Source organism: Acipenser ruthenus, chromosome 13 (genome assembly GCF_902713425.1).
Source record: "Acipenser ruthenus chromosome 13, fAciRut3.2 maternal haplotype, whole genome shotgun sequence".
Classification (NCBI taxonomy): Eukaryota; Metazoa; Chordata; class Actinopteri; order Acipenseriformes; family Acipenseridae; genus Acipenser; species Acipenser ruthenus.
Genome location: NC_081201.1, coordinates 4,948,792 through 4,964,126, shown reverse-complemented (window position 1 = coordinate 4,964,126; position 15,335 = coordinate 4,948,792). Strand labels below are relative to the sequence as shown.

The window sequence follows — 15,335 nt, the reverse complement described above, 5'->3', positions numbered from 1 at the left end:
CTTGTCATGTGATCTGTTGCTTGGCCACCTGATCCACTCTATCAAAAGCCTACTGGAGAGCGGAGAGGATAGACGTATTCAGGAAGTTTATTTAAAATAAACTTTACGTAAAATCCGGAGGGTTTTTTTTCTACATTTTACTTACACAGAAATGTCATTCTGTAGCTTTCGAGGAGGCGAGGAATTTAAAAATCACTTTAAAACTGGTAAGTAGGCGGGTGGGTGATGTAACGGCTGGTCGCCCCGTTTCATAACCCTGTTAATGACGTAATCCTTGTTGTTTTGTCAAGCTCAGAACACATTTTCTTTTCATTAATATCATTACAGAAACGTACTGTTTTCCTCGATATTTCGGCCATACAGCGCACTGCAGTATCATCAACTAGCAATTGGTTTTGCGTTATTAAAAGGTTATTTTCTCGGATAAATTACATAACATTCATCCAATCAAATCCATCACAAATTACAAACAAGGTTTGTAAAACAAGTGGAATAACACGCGGTTTTCTTATTTATTTATTTTTACACCGCATCAAACACACTAGAAACACATTGCTCCTTCTGTGGGCGTGTGCTGCTTGGCTTCCCTGTGAATGTTGCGATGTAAAAAAAAAACGTTGTTTTCCCCAGATTAGGACTGCAAGACTTTATTGTTACAGACAAATGCATCTTGTTGAATGCATTTTTATTGTCTTTAGAAGTACTGAAATGCTTTGGATACAATATTGTTTTCTCCAGGTATATACGTGTGTGCCAAATGTGGCTACGAGCTGTTTTCCAGTAGATGCAAATACGAGCATTCATCCCCGTGGCCATCCTTCACCGAGACTGTCCACGAACGCAGCGTGTCCAAGTATGAAGAAATGACGGATGCCCTTAAGGTGAGGACTTTGTTTCTTTTACAGTATGTGTGTGAGTGTAGGGAGAAGACATGTCACAGTTTAAAACATTATCACCGGTAGAGTAGTGACATGCATAAATAGGGTTACCAGAGGTCCTGGGAGAACTGGGGCTGTTTTCAGCGTTGTTGCTGCATCAATGAATTGAATAAAAGAAGAAAAAAAAGACAGTTTTTCACTTTGAAAATTTGGCAACCCAAGGCACGAAACTTCCTCTCCATTTTTTAAAGTAGGTATTACATAAAATCAGTCAGGAAAGTATGTCTTATCAAAGGGTTGTACATCAGTATTAGGGTTGCCACCTCTGAGGTACAAAAAAGTGGGAGATCGAATGGAAAGTTTAAACTCTAGAAATCCTACAGTAATCCAATAGGTAGCATTGATAACATTACTATAATAGACTTGACAACCAATTAATATTGTGCGTCTATTGCAGCAATATTATTGTGCTCAACTTACAGTACTAGCTTTGCGGTGTTGCTGTATATTCTATAACATTAAAAACATTAAAAACTAGGATCTTTTAATGTCCCGGGAAGGCATATTGAAATCCAGGGAACCTATCTGACAAGAGGGGTAGCTGGATATTAAGGACACCACATGGTTTAGCAGTCAGTTACACTGAAGGTGTTGTGTAAGTGTTGTGAGTGTTGGTGTTCCAGTGTACATCCTTGGTGTGTGTTTCAAGCAGTATCCGGTTCTGTTTTCCTGCTCTCCAGGTTTCCTGTGGTAAGTGTGGGAACAGTCTGGGCCACGAGTTTCTCAATGATGGGCCCCAGCGTGGGCAGTCACGCTTCTGAATATTCAGCAGCTCGTTGAAGTTTGTCTCCAAAGGTAACAAAAAAATAAAACTCATCAGCTTTTACACAAATATTGAAACAATAGTCTGTCTGCTTTGTAGCCCCAGTCTTGCAATAGTATCATCAGAAAACTTTCATCACAAATTTGGTGTTTTTTTCTCCTTGGACTGAGGGTTTTATTGAAACATCTTCATGGCTGTTTTGTTTCTCTTCTTTAGACAAAGTCGATGGTGTTTTGATGGGGCAGTAAGGCGAGCACTAGTACGCAGATGTGAAGAAACATCAACAAGAACATGAATATGAATGAAAGTCTTGTACTTTGAAAGTGTTTGGTCAGTGTATGAAGTAATCTGGTTAAACCCCGTTAGGGAAAGCTAGGGTATGGATGAAGGATTGCTGACACTCAATGAGTTCACGATTTTTTTGACCTAACATATGAAGATCATACAATTATTTTTCAGCTTGGATTTAACGCACAAAGTCTCTGCATGGGAAGGGTAGATCCAAAAAGTTCTCACCTTTAGAAAATCATGCTCCTGGTGATCTAAAAGAGTTTCTTTTTTTATTTGTGACACAGTTTTTTTACCCTAGCTGCAAGCATTTTGCACTTTGGGTTTTTAACTGTTCCAGAAACTCCTTCTATTGACTAAAATCATATTAACATCAGCAACAATAGCTATGCATAATAAAACAAACGAATAAATGGTGACCTGTTGTAATAGCAAGAATAAAAGTATACCATGCTGTTATAAAAAATATGGAGGGAATTTGGAAATGTCTTTGTTTCTATCTTGCAGCATAATGTCAATATATCTTTTCAGTGTTTAAAAGGGGTAAGCTTTATTTAATGCATTTAAAAAAGGTAAAAATGTGTACACCAAATACTTTTGTCTATCCTTTAGTTATTGTAGTACTAGCAGAAAACAAAGGTTCCGAGTTCCCAATTATTAACTTAACAATGTGATGTCTGAAGCTCAGTGTCTAGCAGTGAGTGACACTTTCTCTGCTGCAAGCCTTATAAAACCAGGGGAAGGATTACACTGTAGACATGCATTTGTATCACCAAAGTAAATGCATTTGAGAGTCATGGAGCACTCTAAATATGTAAAACTGGCTTGAGTTTTGCAGTGCTCTGAATGTATTCATTCTAAAACACTGAAGTAAAAACTACAATATATATTCTGTATACTTACTCCTCTAATAAAAATAAGTGACTGATTTGTTCTTATCTGTGTATCTTCATGTGTTATATACTGTAGTAGGGATATAGTAAGTTTACACTGGGTGTTGTAAATCTATACCTGGGACCTTAACATACTGTTCACACCACCTGTTAATCTCCAAGTAATAATAAATTATGTAATTTTACTGCAGTTCTCAGTATGCCCATTAGATGGTAGTGTTAGCTACATTTATGAATCCCAATTCAGGTTCCAAGTAACTGATAGATTGCTTTAATAAGGACTTTAGTTGTATGATTATTTTAACTGGAGTTAAAATACAGGGTAGTCCATAAACCATGCACCACATCTAAATAAATAAAGTGTGTCATTCACCTATCTTTTAGGGATTGTGGGCAAGCAGGCTGAGGTGGAGCTAAAGCACTAATAAGATACTATGTCTGTAGTGGTTTATAGTGTAAGCCTTTGGATTGTTCATTCATTTTACAGTGGTGTGGGTTGAGTTATACACTAGTAGATATTATCTATGGGTTCTTTTGTAAGGCTGTGTCACAAGGATGCCTTGGTGGTGACATCAGACCAGGAAATACACAGACACAGTACTGCGAGTGAAGCGCTGATGCACGTTTTAATAATAAATAAAAGATTTAAACAAAACAAAAACACTTTACAAAAAGCAAACGGCCAAAACAAAAAATAAATCGAGATTAACAAACACTGAACAAACAAGTATTGTAGATGCATATTCTACACGTGAATTGATTTGGCAGGGGAGGCAATTAACTCTTCCCTGCCAACCTAAAACAGTGCAAAAAATACATTTAAATAACCGAAATAATAACACAAATACATAAAATAACAATAATACAAAATACGCAGAGGGGTGGGGTGTACCTCATCATAGGCTTGTAAAATGAATTCATTCCAGCCCTTTCTGTAGACGGCACTCTGACACTCTGTCTCTGTCAAGCCGCCCCTATCCCAGCCTCCCTGTCGTGCTGCTGCCTGATTGACACATGTCAGACTCATGTAAACAGCCTCTGTGTTTGGAACTGCAGGGATTTTTTTGATTAATGGGATCACCTGTGGCTCCACTCCACAGTTCAGCTGGAAAGCGTTTTCTGTGCTTGGCTCGGTGCTCTGGAAGAAAGAGGGCTCCACTTAAAAGGCACTTGGTGCTTATTAGGCTGCTAGCGTGGGTCGAGATTACATAGTCGCTCTGGACTTTCACTGAATTAATCACAATGGCTCTCTTCATGCACTGGAGTTTGAGGATCTGACCGGTACTTTGTATTGACCTGCAGTTTGAATCTAATCTGAACCAGGCTTGGTACACATTGTTTATTTTTGTGTAACCTGTTTGCTAGCTAAACATTTGGCTTCAGTTTTTGGCAATAGTGTGGAACTGTAGGTCAGGGATTCACATCATTACCGGGGTAAAATTAACTTTAAATGTAGTTTTAAAATGAGCACTGTGTACATTCCCTTATTAGAAACATTCCTGACCTGAACACAAGCTAATGTAAATCAATCACTGCTTTGGTTAACAAGGGACAGGGCTTATGGTACAGTACTGTGTCCCACTGGTAAAAAAAAAAAAAAAAAAGTGACTGTTGATTTGCACACTTAACTTAAAAAGCTGTTTTATTTTAAAGGCACTGTTTTCATGCTCCAATAAAAAGGTCTATTAAAACCAGTTACTACACACATTCAAACTGTCCCTCGGGTGGAGGGTAAGTCTGGATTAATCCCTGACTAGTTAGTTAATGTATCCCCTTCCCATCTGAGCAAACGGTCAATGCTAATGAAGAGGCATTGATGCATTTTGGAAGTAAGCATGAAATGGGTTTCTGCTGTGCCAAACTTAATTCCATCATACAGTTGGGTTATTACATTTGATTAGAATCATGGCAAACTGAGCTGCACTAAATATCTCCCTAATAATGCATTTTAGAATTAAAACTGAACACCAAAGCAAAATGTACTATGGTAGACATCCAATATGCAATCAACAGCAACTTGGCACTTCTCCATCCCTGTTTGTTCCAAGTATAATCACAGTTCGCTCCTATTTTTTTTTTTCTAAATATTTTAACTGCTTCTATTTGTAACAAAGCTAAGCTGGCTATAATTTTTCATGATTTAGTTTTTGTTATAATAAATTAGGAAAACAGTGCACTCGCTTCAAACCTACTGTAGGGAGTTTTTTGTCAGAATCGTAAAAACGAAAAAACAAATAGTTTGTAAAGAAAAGATTGTGAAGAAGTAAGTGAGCATGAGTGGGCAGGCATGCCATTTGAGAAATAAAAGCACGCTTTCAGAGACCAAAACAGGTAATCCAAGTTGGTTGGATGTAAGAAATAAAATTGTTAGTAAGCAAGTCGATTTGTGAACTGCCAAGCGATGCGGTTGTTCTTGTATGAGTTGATTATAAAAGGCAATACAATTGCTAGTTGTCCATCAAATGTTTTGAAAATCAAAACAGACTTTATATCTACTGACCTCAACAATCAAATGCAGACATGTTAATTGAATTTGACACACTTGATTAATGTTCGCTCTGGAAATGCTGTATCTCATCCAAACATCTGGATACTCAACACTGTGCAATGATGAGGTTAATGGCTACTGTTAATCCCCAAAGAGGAGCGCTACTTTCAGATTTCCAGCCCTGTGCTGTAAATTTAGGCAAGGCCAAGAGAACAGGTGGTTTTAATGATGTCAGAGAACACACTTCACAGGTTAACTATGGGATATTAAGATTTGATTTTCTGATGGATAAATGGGGCCACTTCATTAAGAAAAAATAAAGCCACATTATACAAAAGAGATGAACCATACAACGTGGGGAATATATCAGAACGAGTAGTTAGGTGGTGTTGTTTAGTTGGTCGTCAAACAGGTTGAAGCAAAGATGTAATGGTCTGAAAGGGTGTGCTAGTGGGTGTCCGACTAACCAGAACATCGGCACCTGCAATTTCCCATTGCTCTGTGTGCACTCGGAGGAAACTCATGGATGGGGAAGATAAGAGCTGCAGAGGACTGCTACGTCACTGGGTAGTGAGCAAGCTTTATCAGCCAATGCACAAGTATTTTGCAGAATGTTTTTGCTGTATGTGAAAGGTGCTGAATTGGTGGATAGTTTCTAACAACCGATTTTCAAGCAGGTGTGCATATTTGACCTGTCTAGACATGCATTCTCACAGTTGATTGTTAATTATCATGATAATTAGTTATACAAGCACAATAATAAGGTGAAGTATCAGGGTTGTTTGCATTTTTGTTCATGATATAATACCTTTCCCTTTGTGTCACAGCTTCTAGCAAATATCTCAGCCTGGCGCATAAGATAACAAAGCTTTGGCTTCCTCAGACCTGTGCTTGTACAGCTGTAGTTTTTATGATGGTATTGAACATGTTGAAACAAATCATGCGCTATTAGAGTCAGCTAAGTTCCAGGACTGTGCAGAAAATTAGAATTTGGCATTTTAAGGCATCAAGCGCAGACAACTTTAAGACGGCAATTGGCTGAACTGAAAGAAATTAAAATGATAGATCAAAGGAAGGTGCCATGAGGCACCTTAAGCACTATAAACACATAGGGTTACGAAAAGCACTTGAATAGCAAAGCTTTCTGACTCCAGCCCTGTGTGCCGGCTTCACCATAGCTCATGTGAAACTGAATCACACAGGTATGGGTTCAGTGTTAATGGACAAGATTAATAGTTTACATTCTCCGGGGTGGAAAGGGACCCTTGATCAGACAGTGCTCAAGCATGTGACCTTTGGAATGCCGACCTGGAAATAACTGTAGCAAAGACCTGACGCCACAGTGAGAATCAGCTGCTGCCCGCGCAGGATAAAAACACCCAGAGTTGATCTACATGCATGTTGAGTGTTACCTATCTTGGTATTACAACATACTTAGGCTGATTTCATTTTTTTTTCACTGATAAGCATAAAAAAATAACACTCCCCCCCCCATTTCCATGCTCTATGACGTCGCTCTGAAGACCGTGATACAGTAATTAGATGGCAGTGTTAGCTCCTGCTAGGAGACTGTGAAAAGAAGCAACGGCATGTAATCAGTCTACGTTCCACAACATTAAAAATAGCTTCTCAATGGTTAATGGTGCGTACAGACAGCACCTGTTTTCAGTGATCGATGCCGCAAGTCAGAGTAATAGGGGCAAAAAAAACACTGAAGCAATGTGGCTTTGTGTGGCACAACTTGTCGGCTAAACTTCTTTTCAGGTACTGTTTTACACCGGCTGTGAGTTTTAAATTTGGACCAAAAGCAAAAATTGTGCTGCTTAACCCCTGTGTGTAGAACAGCTTCATTTCACAATGATGCAAATGATTACTCATCATAACCCATTACCATCATTCAGAATAATCCGAAATACTTGTAGTTTCACAGTGATACCTCTTGCAGGAGGGCTAAGGTTATCCCACAGATCAGGTGACTATAAGAGCAGTCCACTGTTTTGTGTGTGTTTCTCAGTATACTCTATCCCTGAATACGCTGTCCTGCCCTCTCCTGGACCCCAGCCTACCATGCATGGAATTAACTTGGGGCTTCATCTCTGGTGATGTTTCTTGTCTTTTTTCAATCTTACAGCAACTTTAGTAGAATGCAATGGTCCTGCTTAATGCTCTTCTGCAATGTTGCAGACATCTAAATACTGGGGCATTAGTACTGTTTTAGTTTTTCAATTTGATCATGCAAAACAGGATGCAAAGAATGAAGTGGGTTATTCAAATCGAAACACTTCATTCAATATGAGTCGATGTGTGCATGAGTTACTATGCTATTCAAAACAAACAAACAAAAAATACATTATTTATTACAGTATTTCAAAATTGTCTGGAACAGATTTAAAATGTAATCCATTGTATAAGAGAAAGAATACAATACAATCTTAAATAAAAAAAATAAAAAAAGGAATCCCTGTAAAAATTATAATATGCTAATTTGAAGCCTAGCTGGTTTACAAAGCCTGGTACGTTATGGCAATAATGAGAAACAAATAATTAAATTACAAAAAGAAGCCAGTTTTATAATCCATGCACGCCGCTTTAATTTTTGACCTTTTTGACTAATTCTACTGACAAGCAAAACCCAACCTAATTAGATTAAAGCACCGCTCCCATTACAGCATCATTACAACCCTCGGGAGAGTGCATCTGTCAATACTGCAAAATCAAACAACATCTGGATGAAATTAGGGGCTTACTTCACTTCATTGCCAGGTAATAACTTTATCCATTTTTATTCATGGCGACATCACACCCAGTCGCATTGCCGGCAGCCACTGGGGGACAGTTTTTATTAGAGACATGTAGTCATTTGTTTATTTGCTTTTAATCTCATTGTCATTTTTTGTGTTTGTTCCCCAAAATAAATGTGATACACTATTTTAAAACTGGTGGATGAAAAGGAGCACAACGTCTACTTACCAAAACTTACAGGGACGGATATTTTAAAATCAAAGCCACAAAGGATTTTAGAGTCGTTTCTTTAGCTGGGGTATCCTTCTCCCTGTATTCATTTATAAAAAATAAATAAACAAATAAATAAAAAGATTTGGGGATTTTTATGTATACGTCACATGGTAAGAACTAAGAAGTGTTAAGTACCAAAATTGTTTTATAATATATGATTGTCATATAGAAGTTGCATTATTCAACTGAGGATTAAAATATATCACAATGTCCCCTTAAAACAAAGAGGTTTGGCATTCCTGATTCTTTCATCTTTATTAATTCCTCATCTTGGGCATTGCGGTGCAGAGTGGGTAGAGTGTGACAATTGGTGGGTGGAGCTAAATTAAACTGATACTAAGAGCCCCACCCCCTCCAGATCAGGACCAATCAGATAGAGTCTCGTGAATAAGACCCTATCACATGGGCTTGTGAACTACAGACCTCCAGAGCTGAACCATAAACATGCCCTTGACCTTTTAGAAATAACATCAAAATCCAACAAACCAATTCCTGATGATGAAGATAATTACCGCAAATGCCAAGAGCCTCATTATCAGCAAAAGGCTTTGTCTCTCAGTATATAAAGTAATACATTTATCCCACAAACACCTGCTGTTTTATTAAACCATATGAATGTATAAAACATCAAAGGGTTTTTAAAAGTATATTGTACAGGGAGCCACAGAATGAGAAAGCAAGGTATAATGGTGCTCAACATGCAGTTATTAAAAAGCTTTATTAAAGAGTACACCAGTATCCAGTGATGATCTATACTGTTTCAATGCCAGAATTTAGTGGTTGGCTTTTGTGATGTTATTTGCCTTCATGCTGCCTAATCTTCCCATTTCCAGCTTGATCTTTTCTCTGTCTGATAAAGGAGCCATTCAGAAATGTTTTACGGAGTAGTTCAAAGCAAATATTTCCTTCTGTGAGCACCAATGCAGGTAAATATTTAATCACGCAAACTGCGGTCCTGCCCTCTTGAACCGACCTTAATTCAGTCAGACAAACCGCAGACAGGATAGCAGTAGGTTAAGAAAAGACGATGAGCAACAAACGTTGCTGTCCAACAGTTTATCCCAAAGCTGTTTCTGTTTAAAAAGGAATATACGGTACTAGGGTCCTGTCTGGGGTTTTTTATAAGACACTCGGACGTTATCCCTTAACCCTAAATATACTGGTAACTTCATTTTAGTTTATTTGTTTGTCCCTTACCAGAAATCTGTCAGACTATTGCAGTCTGGTTTATCATCTAAGACTTCAAAGACAATACAGACTGATTCTCATTTGTTCTTGCTCTAGTGCTTCAATGTGTATGTCTCTTCGAAAACCAGTAATACAAAAGAAAAAAGCAGATGAATAAATCACTCTGGAGTCCAGGCGCTAGAGAGAGAGGAAGTGGTAGATTAAATCGTCCTGGGGCACTAGTTCAGTGGAGGTAAATACATCAGTGAAGTCCCTTTTACAGGATGCCCTGAGACACTTGTTTTGGCTAAAAATAAAATGTTTTAAAAAAGTCCTTTATCCTTCTCATTGGCATTCTACTGCTGATATAAAATCTCAGTGGGGGTTCCATATCAAAACCAGATATTTGGAGGAGCATTCTGATTTGCATTGTTAGCAGCACCACAAAGCTGGCTGCAAAACATTACCCGAAAAATTGTGCTGTGTGGTGGTGGAAACACACGTTGTTAACAGAAGGCGTTTATGGGTGGTCTTGTTACCAGCAAATTGCTCTTCAGATAGTCTATCACGAAAGGAGAGATTGTAAACTCCTGGAAGAAGAGGACAACTACTTGTTGGGCCTAAAGGTCTTTTAGTTCTTCTTAAAAAGTTTTGTTCTTTGTTGTTTTTGTGTTTTTGTAAACGTGCACTGGAGCACAAAACTCTCTTTCTGTTTCTCTCCCGGGAACAGCACAAGGTAGAACCCAGCAAACAAGTTGTGTAAACTTTCCTTTTTGAATACCTGCAAATGACACAGGATCTCAGATTCCCTCGCGAATCTGGGAGACACTTCCATTGGAAACAGTTACTGGAATTAGCCTACTGACCTTTAGGGTTGAGATAAAAGGGTTGGGATGTTTTTTTTTTATGAATGTAATGCTTTCAAGGAAGCTTTTTAGATGTATCAAGAATTACTTTAGTGTTAAGCAGGTGAATACAGCCATTCCGTTCTGGTTGATCAAATATGGTGTTAGAATGCTGGTTTACTGCTGGGTTTTTGAGCATTTTTTTTATCTTTGAGCCCTGTGTATCAAGAACCCATCTTACAAGTAAACAGATCCCTTGGACTATATAATGGGTGTCTCACCTTATTTTTTTTTTAAGAAAATCAGCTTAGCCTACAGATCTTCCTTTCACTCCTTGCAGTTAGCTAATCATATAGTGCTGTAAGGCATTCAAGTAGGGATGAATCCTACAATATAATCTGCAGCGTAGCCACAAAGTGGTCTGGGAAGCATTCCCAATCCGGCTGTGGGGAATTCCAGGTTTCCACAAATCATCCTTAACTTGGGGCCGCTAGCGATTGAGAACCTGTCCCCGCTGTTTCCCAGTGTCCTAAGTTCTATTTTTTAATTGCAGCAAAGCGATTCTGGCGCTAAACAGGCCCCCGCATCTGAAATGCTGTCCTGTCTTGGTTTGTGTGAAATTAGAAGGAAAGCCTGTCAATCTTAATTATACCACACCATCTTCTTTTCAGCAGTCAGCTAAAAATACAGGAAACAAAATAAGCCTTTTTATTTTTTACATGCCTCCGGGAAATGTTTCAATATTACAAGGAAGATGCCAGTACCGCTTGACCTGGGATTTAAATGAGCACAGCAGCTTCTATCTGTGTTATCCACAGACTCAACCATCTCCAGTCTCTCTCCAAATCTGTCTAATAAAACTAGAGAGCCCCCCTAATGTCAGCAATTAATTTCAGATTTTTAAATGTGCATTTTACACTGTGATCGACAAATACTCCACCAGAACTGTAATCTGTTAGGGGGAAGAAGGTATTGGAGTTCAAGAGCAGTGGTTTTAGGAACATGATGATTATTATATAGCAGATAACTACTTTCCATGATAATATTTGAACATGGTAAATGTGCACATTTATTTAGCAGTTTAACATCATTTTCACATGCTTAAACCCTATGCATTTATTGTGGTTTGCATTGGGTTACTCTATGATGTTCATCTATCTGGTCTTCTAGGAGGATGAACTTTAATACAGTACTCTAGCTCTAACACAGTTAATGAGAAAAAAAAGTACAACTGCTTTCAATGCGTCTGGCAACAGAGAATATTTGCTGTATCAAATGAGTACTGTACAACTGTCAAATTTATCACAAATAATAGTCATGACTAGAGACTTGCTTGGCACTGAAAAATGGTAAATGAGTGTTTCTGCTTCCCATAGTTAGTCTAGAGACAGACCACAAACTAAAACTATCGTGTGTCAATGTCTTTTTGATGAAAGCTTTGAGCTGCTGTCTCCTTCAACTGGAACTCATAACAACTTTGCGATCAAGCTTCACAGGGTTCTTAAGTCGGTCACCAAGAGTTAAGGCTGCATTTTTTTCACGCAAGCGTTTGCCTTATTGACGCATCAGTTACACTGCATTTAGGAACCTGGCAGACAGTTTAGTTTGATGATTGAACATACTGTATAGAGCTGCACGATTTCTTTAAAATATCTTCAATGCTCTGACCAGTACAATAAGGGGACATTTCACATTGCTCTTGTTATTTTTACATGAAATATTCAACAATTTAACATTTAAATATAGAGAAAATAATACATTTTGAATGTGACAGCTCTATGTTTTCTGCTTTAATAAATATTATGTATAATTGTAAAAATGCTGGTACCTATTTTTAGACTGTGAAATGCTGTGAAATAAGCATTTTAATTTTTACTATGAAAAAAAAATACAGCCCTACCAATGGTATATACTCAGGATGGAAGTACAATATGGACTAGCATTTATATTTTTGAAGAAGATAACCAGTTAGCTGCCTCACAAGTTAGTTAAATGGAAAGCCAATGTTGAGAGGAAAGGACACCATGGAAAGCATTGTACAACTGAACTAGTGAGCCGGACCTAAATGTCTCTGCCATGTTCATAATCAGGGCTAATCGCTGAATGCCCAATGCTGCAGCCCCTCAGGTTAGTGTTGCTCTGTCTGATGTCAGGACACAGAAATGTAAACACATTGCCTGGTGTCTTTCTGCAAGGGTCTGTTTAGATGGATCATTTCAGCATCTGCACTCCAGGCTGTTGGCAAAGTCAATCCCACTCTCCACTTCCGGAATCGAAGCATTTCAGCACCAGATGTACTGTAGTGTTGACTGCAGGCACTCTGGATGGAGATCAGCATGGGTTATTTGTGTCAGGCCAACTGTTGCATTTTTCTTACCCTGTTTCAACACTGGAGACAATTACTCGGCTGCAGGATTTTTCTTTTTAACATGATAAATTCTTTCTGTGTCAGATTTTATCTTGCGTGGATACCCACATCTTAAAAACAGTACCTCCTTTTATCTGATCCTTGTTCTTTTCTACCCCAATCTGTTTGAACTGTTGTCACACTTGGCTGGACTTGGAAGATGCTGAAACAGTTAACAGCTTATTTTTCTCTGATCCGAGTTTGGCAGGCCAGCCGGGCGTAGCAATCCTCCTTACCTGGGAACAGCTGGGTACAAATACAAAATATTTGGGACTGCTACCTAAAAAAATACAAGGAGTTGGGCACATGCCAACATACTTCACATGAGGTACATTGCTGCTGAACTGCAAACTTGTTCTGTTCCAAGCACACAGATGCTGCTAGAACCACACTGCACTGCACTGCAACTGCTTTTCATACAGGGCACCATTGAGATCCAAAAACCTGTCATCTTCTAATCCTGCATCTTAGGTGCCCCTGCTGGGTGATGACACACTAAAAGCATCTCAGCCCCCACCCCAGCCTGACACGGCTGGCTGAAGTGGGATCCCAACCTAGCCAGGGGTGATGTCAGCACTCAAGCACACCCAGGAGCCCTGGTCACCTCATGGGGTGTCAAGATGGATTTCCACAGGCTTGGAAGAGCTTGGATATGAAGCGGTTTGGAACGACAACATTGTTAACTAATGGCTATGAAGGTTGGAGCCAAAACAGTGCGTAAAGTTCAGTCTGAATCTGATCCAGGTCTTTCAGGTTATTCATTGGTCTTGATCAGTTTTAATATAGTCCAGATTTTGTATTTTAATCACTATTTGTTATTAATTGCACTAATAAAATGATGCATTCATGTAAAAAAATAAGGGTTTGCTCTATGTATGTACAAGCTCAGAAAACAAATAAAAAATAAACTGGTTAAAATAAAACTGGCTGTTGGGGTGGGCAACCACTTATCTTATGGAGAGAAACTACAAATAAAAATGACCCAATGATTTAGAGAGGGGTGGAAATTGAAAAGGGTATAGGGACACAGCAGGACAGGGTCAGTGCTCCGGCTCAGTCTGCTCCTCCACCCCGCGGAGCAGACTGACTCCTTTTCAGGCCTGTCAGATTTGCTGCCACAAGTCCCTGTTAATCCCCTGTCCTGGCCGTGAGGCACGGAACTGTATCCTGTATTTACCGGTAATGTATATTTCTCTTTCTGTCACTTCAGGCATTATTACAGACAGACTTTAACACCTTCAGTCCTGATGGCAAGCATGTTGCAAAATGTGTTACACTAGCATAGTGAAAGCATGGTAAAGAATAGAGTGATGTGCCACTTTTCACCCACTTTGCGACAGTGCTCTGTACACTTACACGGTAGCAAGTTGTGGACCCTCCTGTACAGATTTTGATTGAGAAACGGGAGTGGTACAGTTCAACTGCACAAGTGTACAACACAGCCTGTTGTAACAAAGGAGCTTCAGCTTTGTCACCATGACCTGAGCCAACAGGACCTAACCATGCACCTGAAATGTTTCCCGTCAGCGCAGCAGAGGCACAGAGCAATCAGCCCATCTGTAGTGAATTTACCTCTGCATTGATGCCATGTGTGTCAACTGGTTCATATCTCCTTTTGAAGCCCAGCAAACACTTATTCACAAATTTGCCTTCGGCAAGAGAATTCCTGTTTAGACATGTCTGGCATTTATGAATCCTCCACTTGAATAAAACGCTTGCTTTGCTTGTTTAAGAAACAGAGTTGTTCCCCTCCTAACCACAAAACTCCATTGTGCAGATATTTTGCTGCAGGAGCAAAAGCCATAAACAAAGCCACAGAATCTGTGGGTGCACACCGTAGAACACTGAGCACCCAACTGGGCTGTGAACTTTCCATAATTAATAGCACAGCTTCTGTCGTCTATGTGAATCATCATAACAAGATCAATGTTAGCCTAGATACGATTGTGGCAAAAACGTATTGATTGTGTTGGGAATTTGTGTGCTAGACAGTGCAGCTTTGCAGACAGTACACACCAGTGATAAAACATTTTGGAAAGACAAAGTGCAAACAAAAGTCTGCACGTCTCCAAGCCTCTCTGAAAACACCCTTATTCCCCAGCTCACAAATCTGCTGTGCTCCAGGACAAATCTGCACAAATCTGCTGTGCTCCTGTATGAAACACGTGGTGTATCCTAGAAATGCGTGTCCTTTTCACAAAGCTGTTACTAATATATATTTGACTTAATTTACGTTATTATTATTCATTCAATTCACAGATACTAATATCCATGTATTATAAAAAATAATAGATGTGCTTCAGTGTGTTACAGGAAAATAATTCCATCAAGGGTTTCTGTGACTTTAGGTCGAGTAGTTTATAAACTGTCACAGAACCCCATATGTATGTTGTGTCTATTGTCAAAAATAGATATTTTAGTTATATTTCAGTGACACAATTTTATTATTTAGTGATAGTTAATATATCCTCTGTATAATTCCTTTTTTGTATTGAAGAGGCAGGCTGCAGAACCAATTGTTTCTGCATCCC

At 39.0% G+C, this 15,335-nt stretch overlaps 1 pseudogene; it reads left to right on the top strand.

The window, feature by feature from the left end:
* The first annotated feature begins 14 nt into the window (after positions 1-14).
* LOC117418044 (methionine-R-sulfoxide reductase B1-like) lies at positions 15-2,927 on the top strand (annotated as a pseudogene).
* Positions 2,928-15,335: the final 12,408 nt, after the last annotated feature.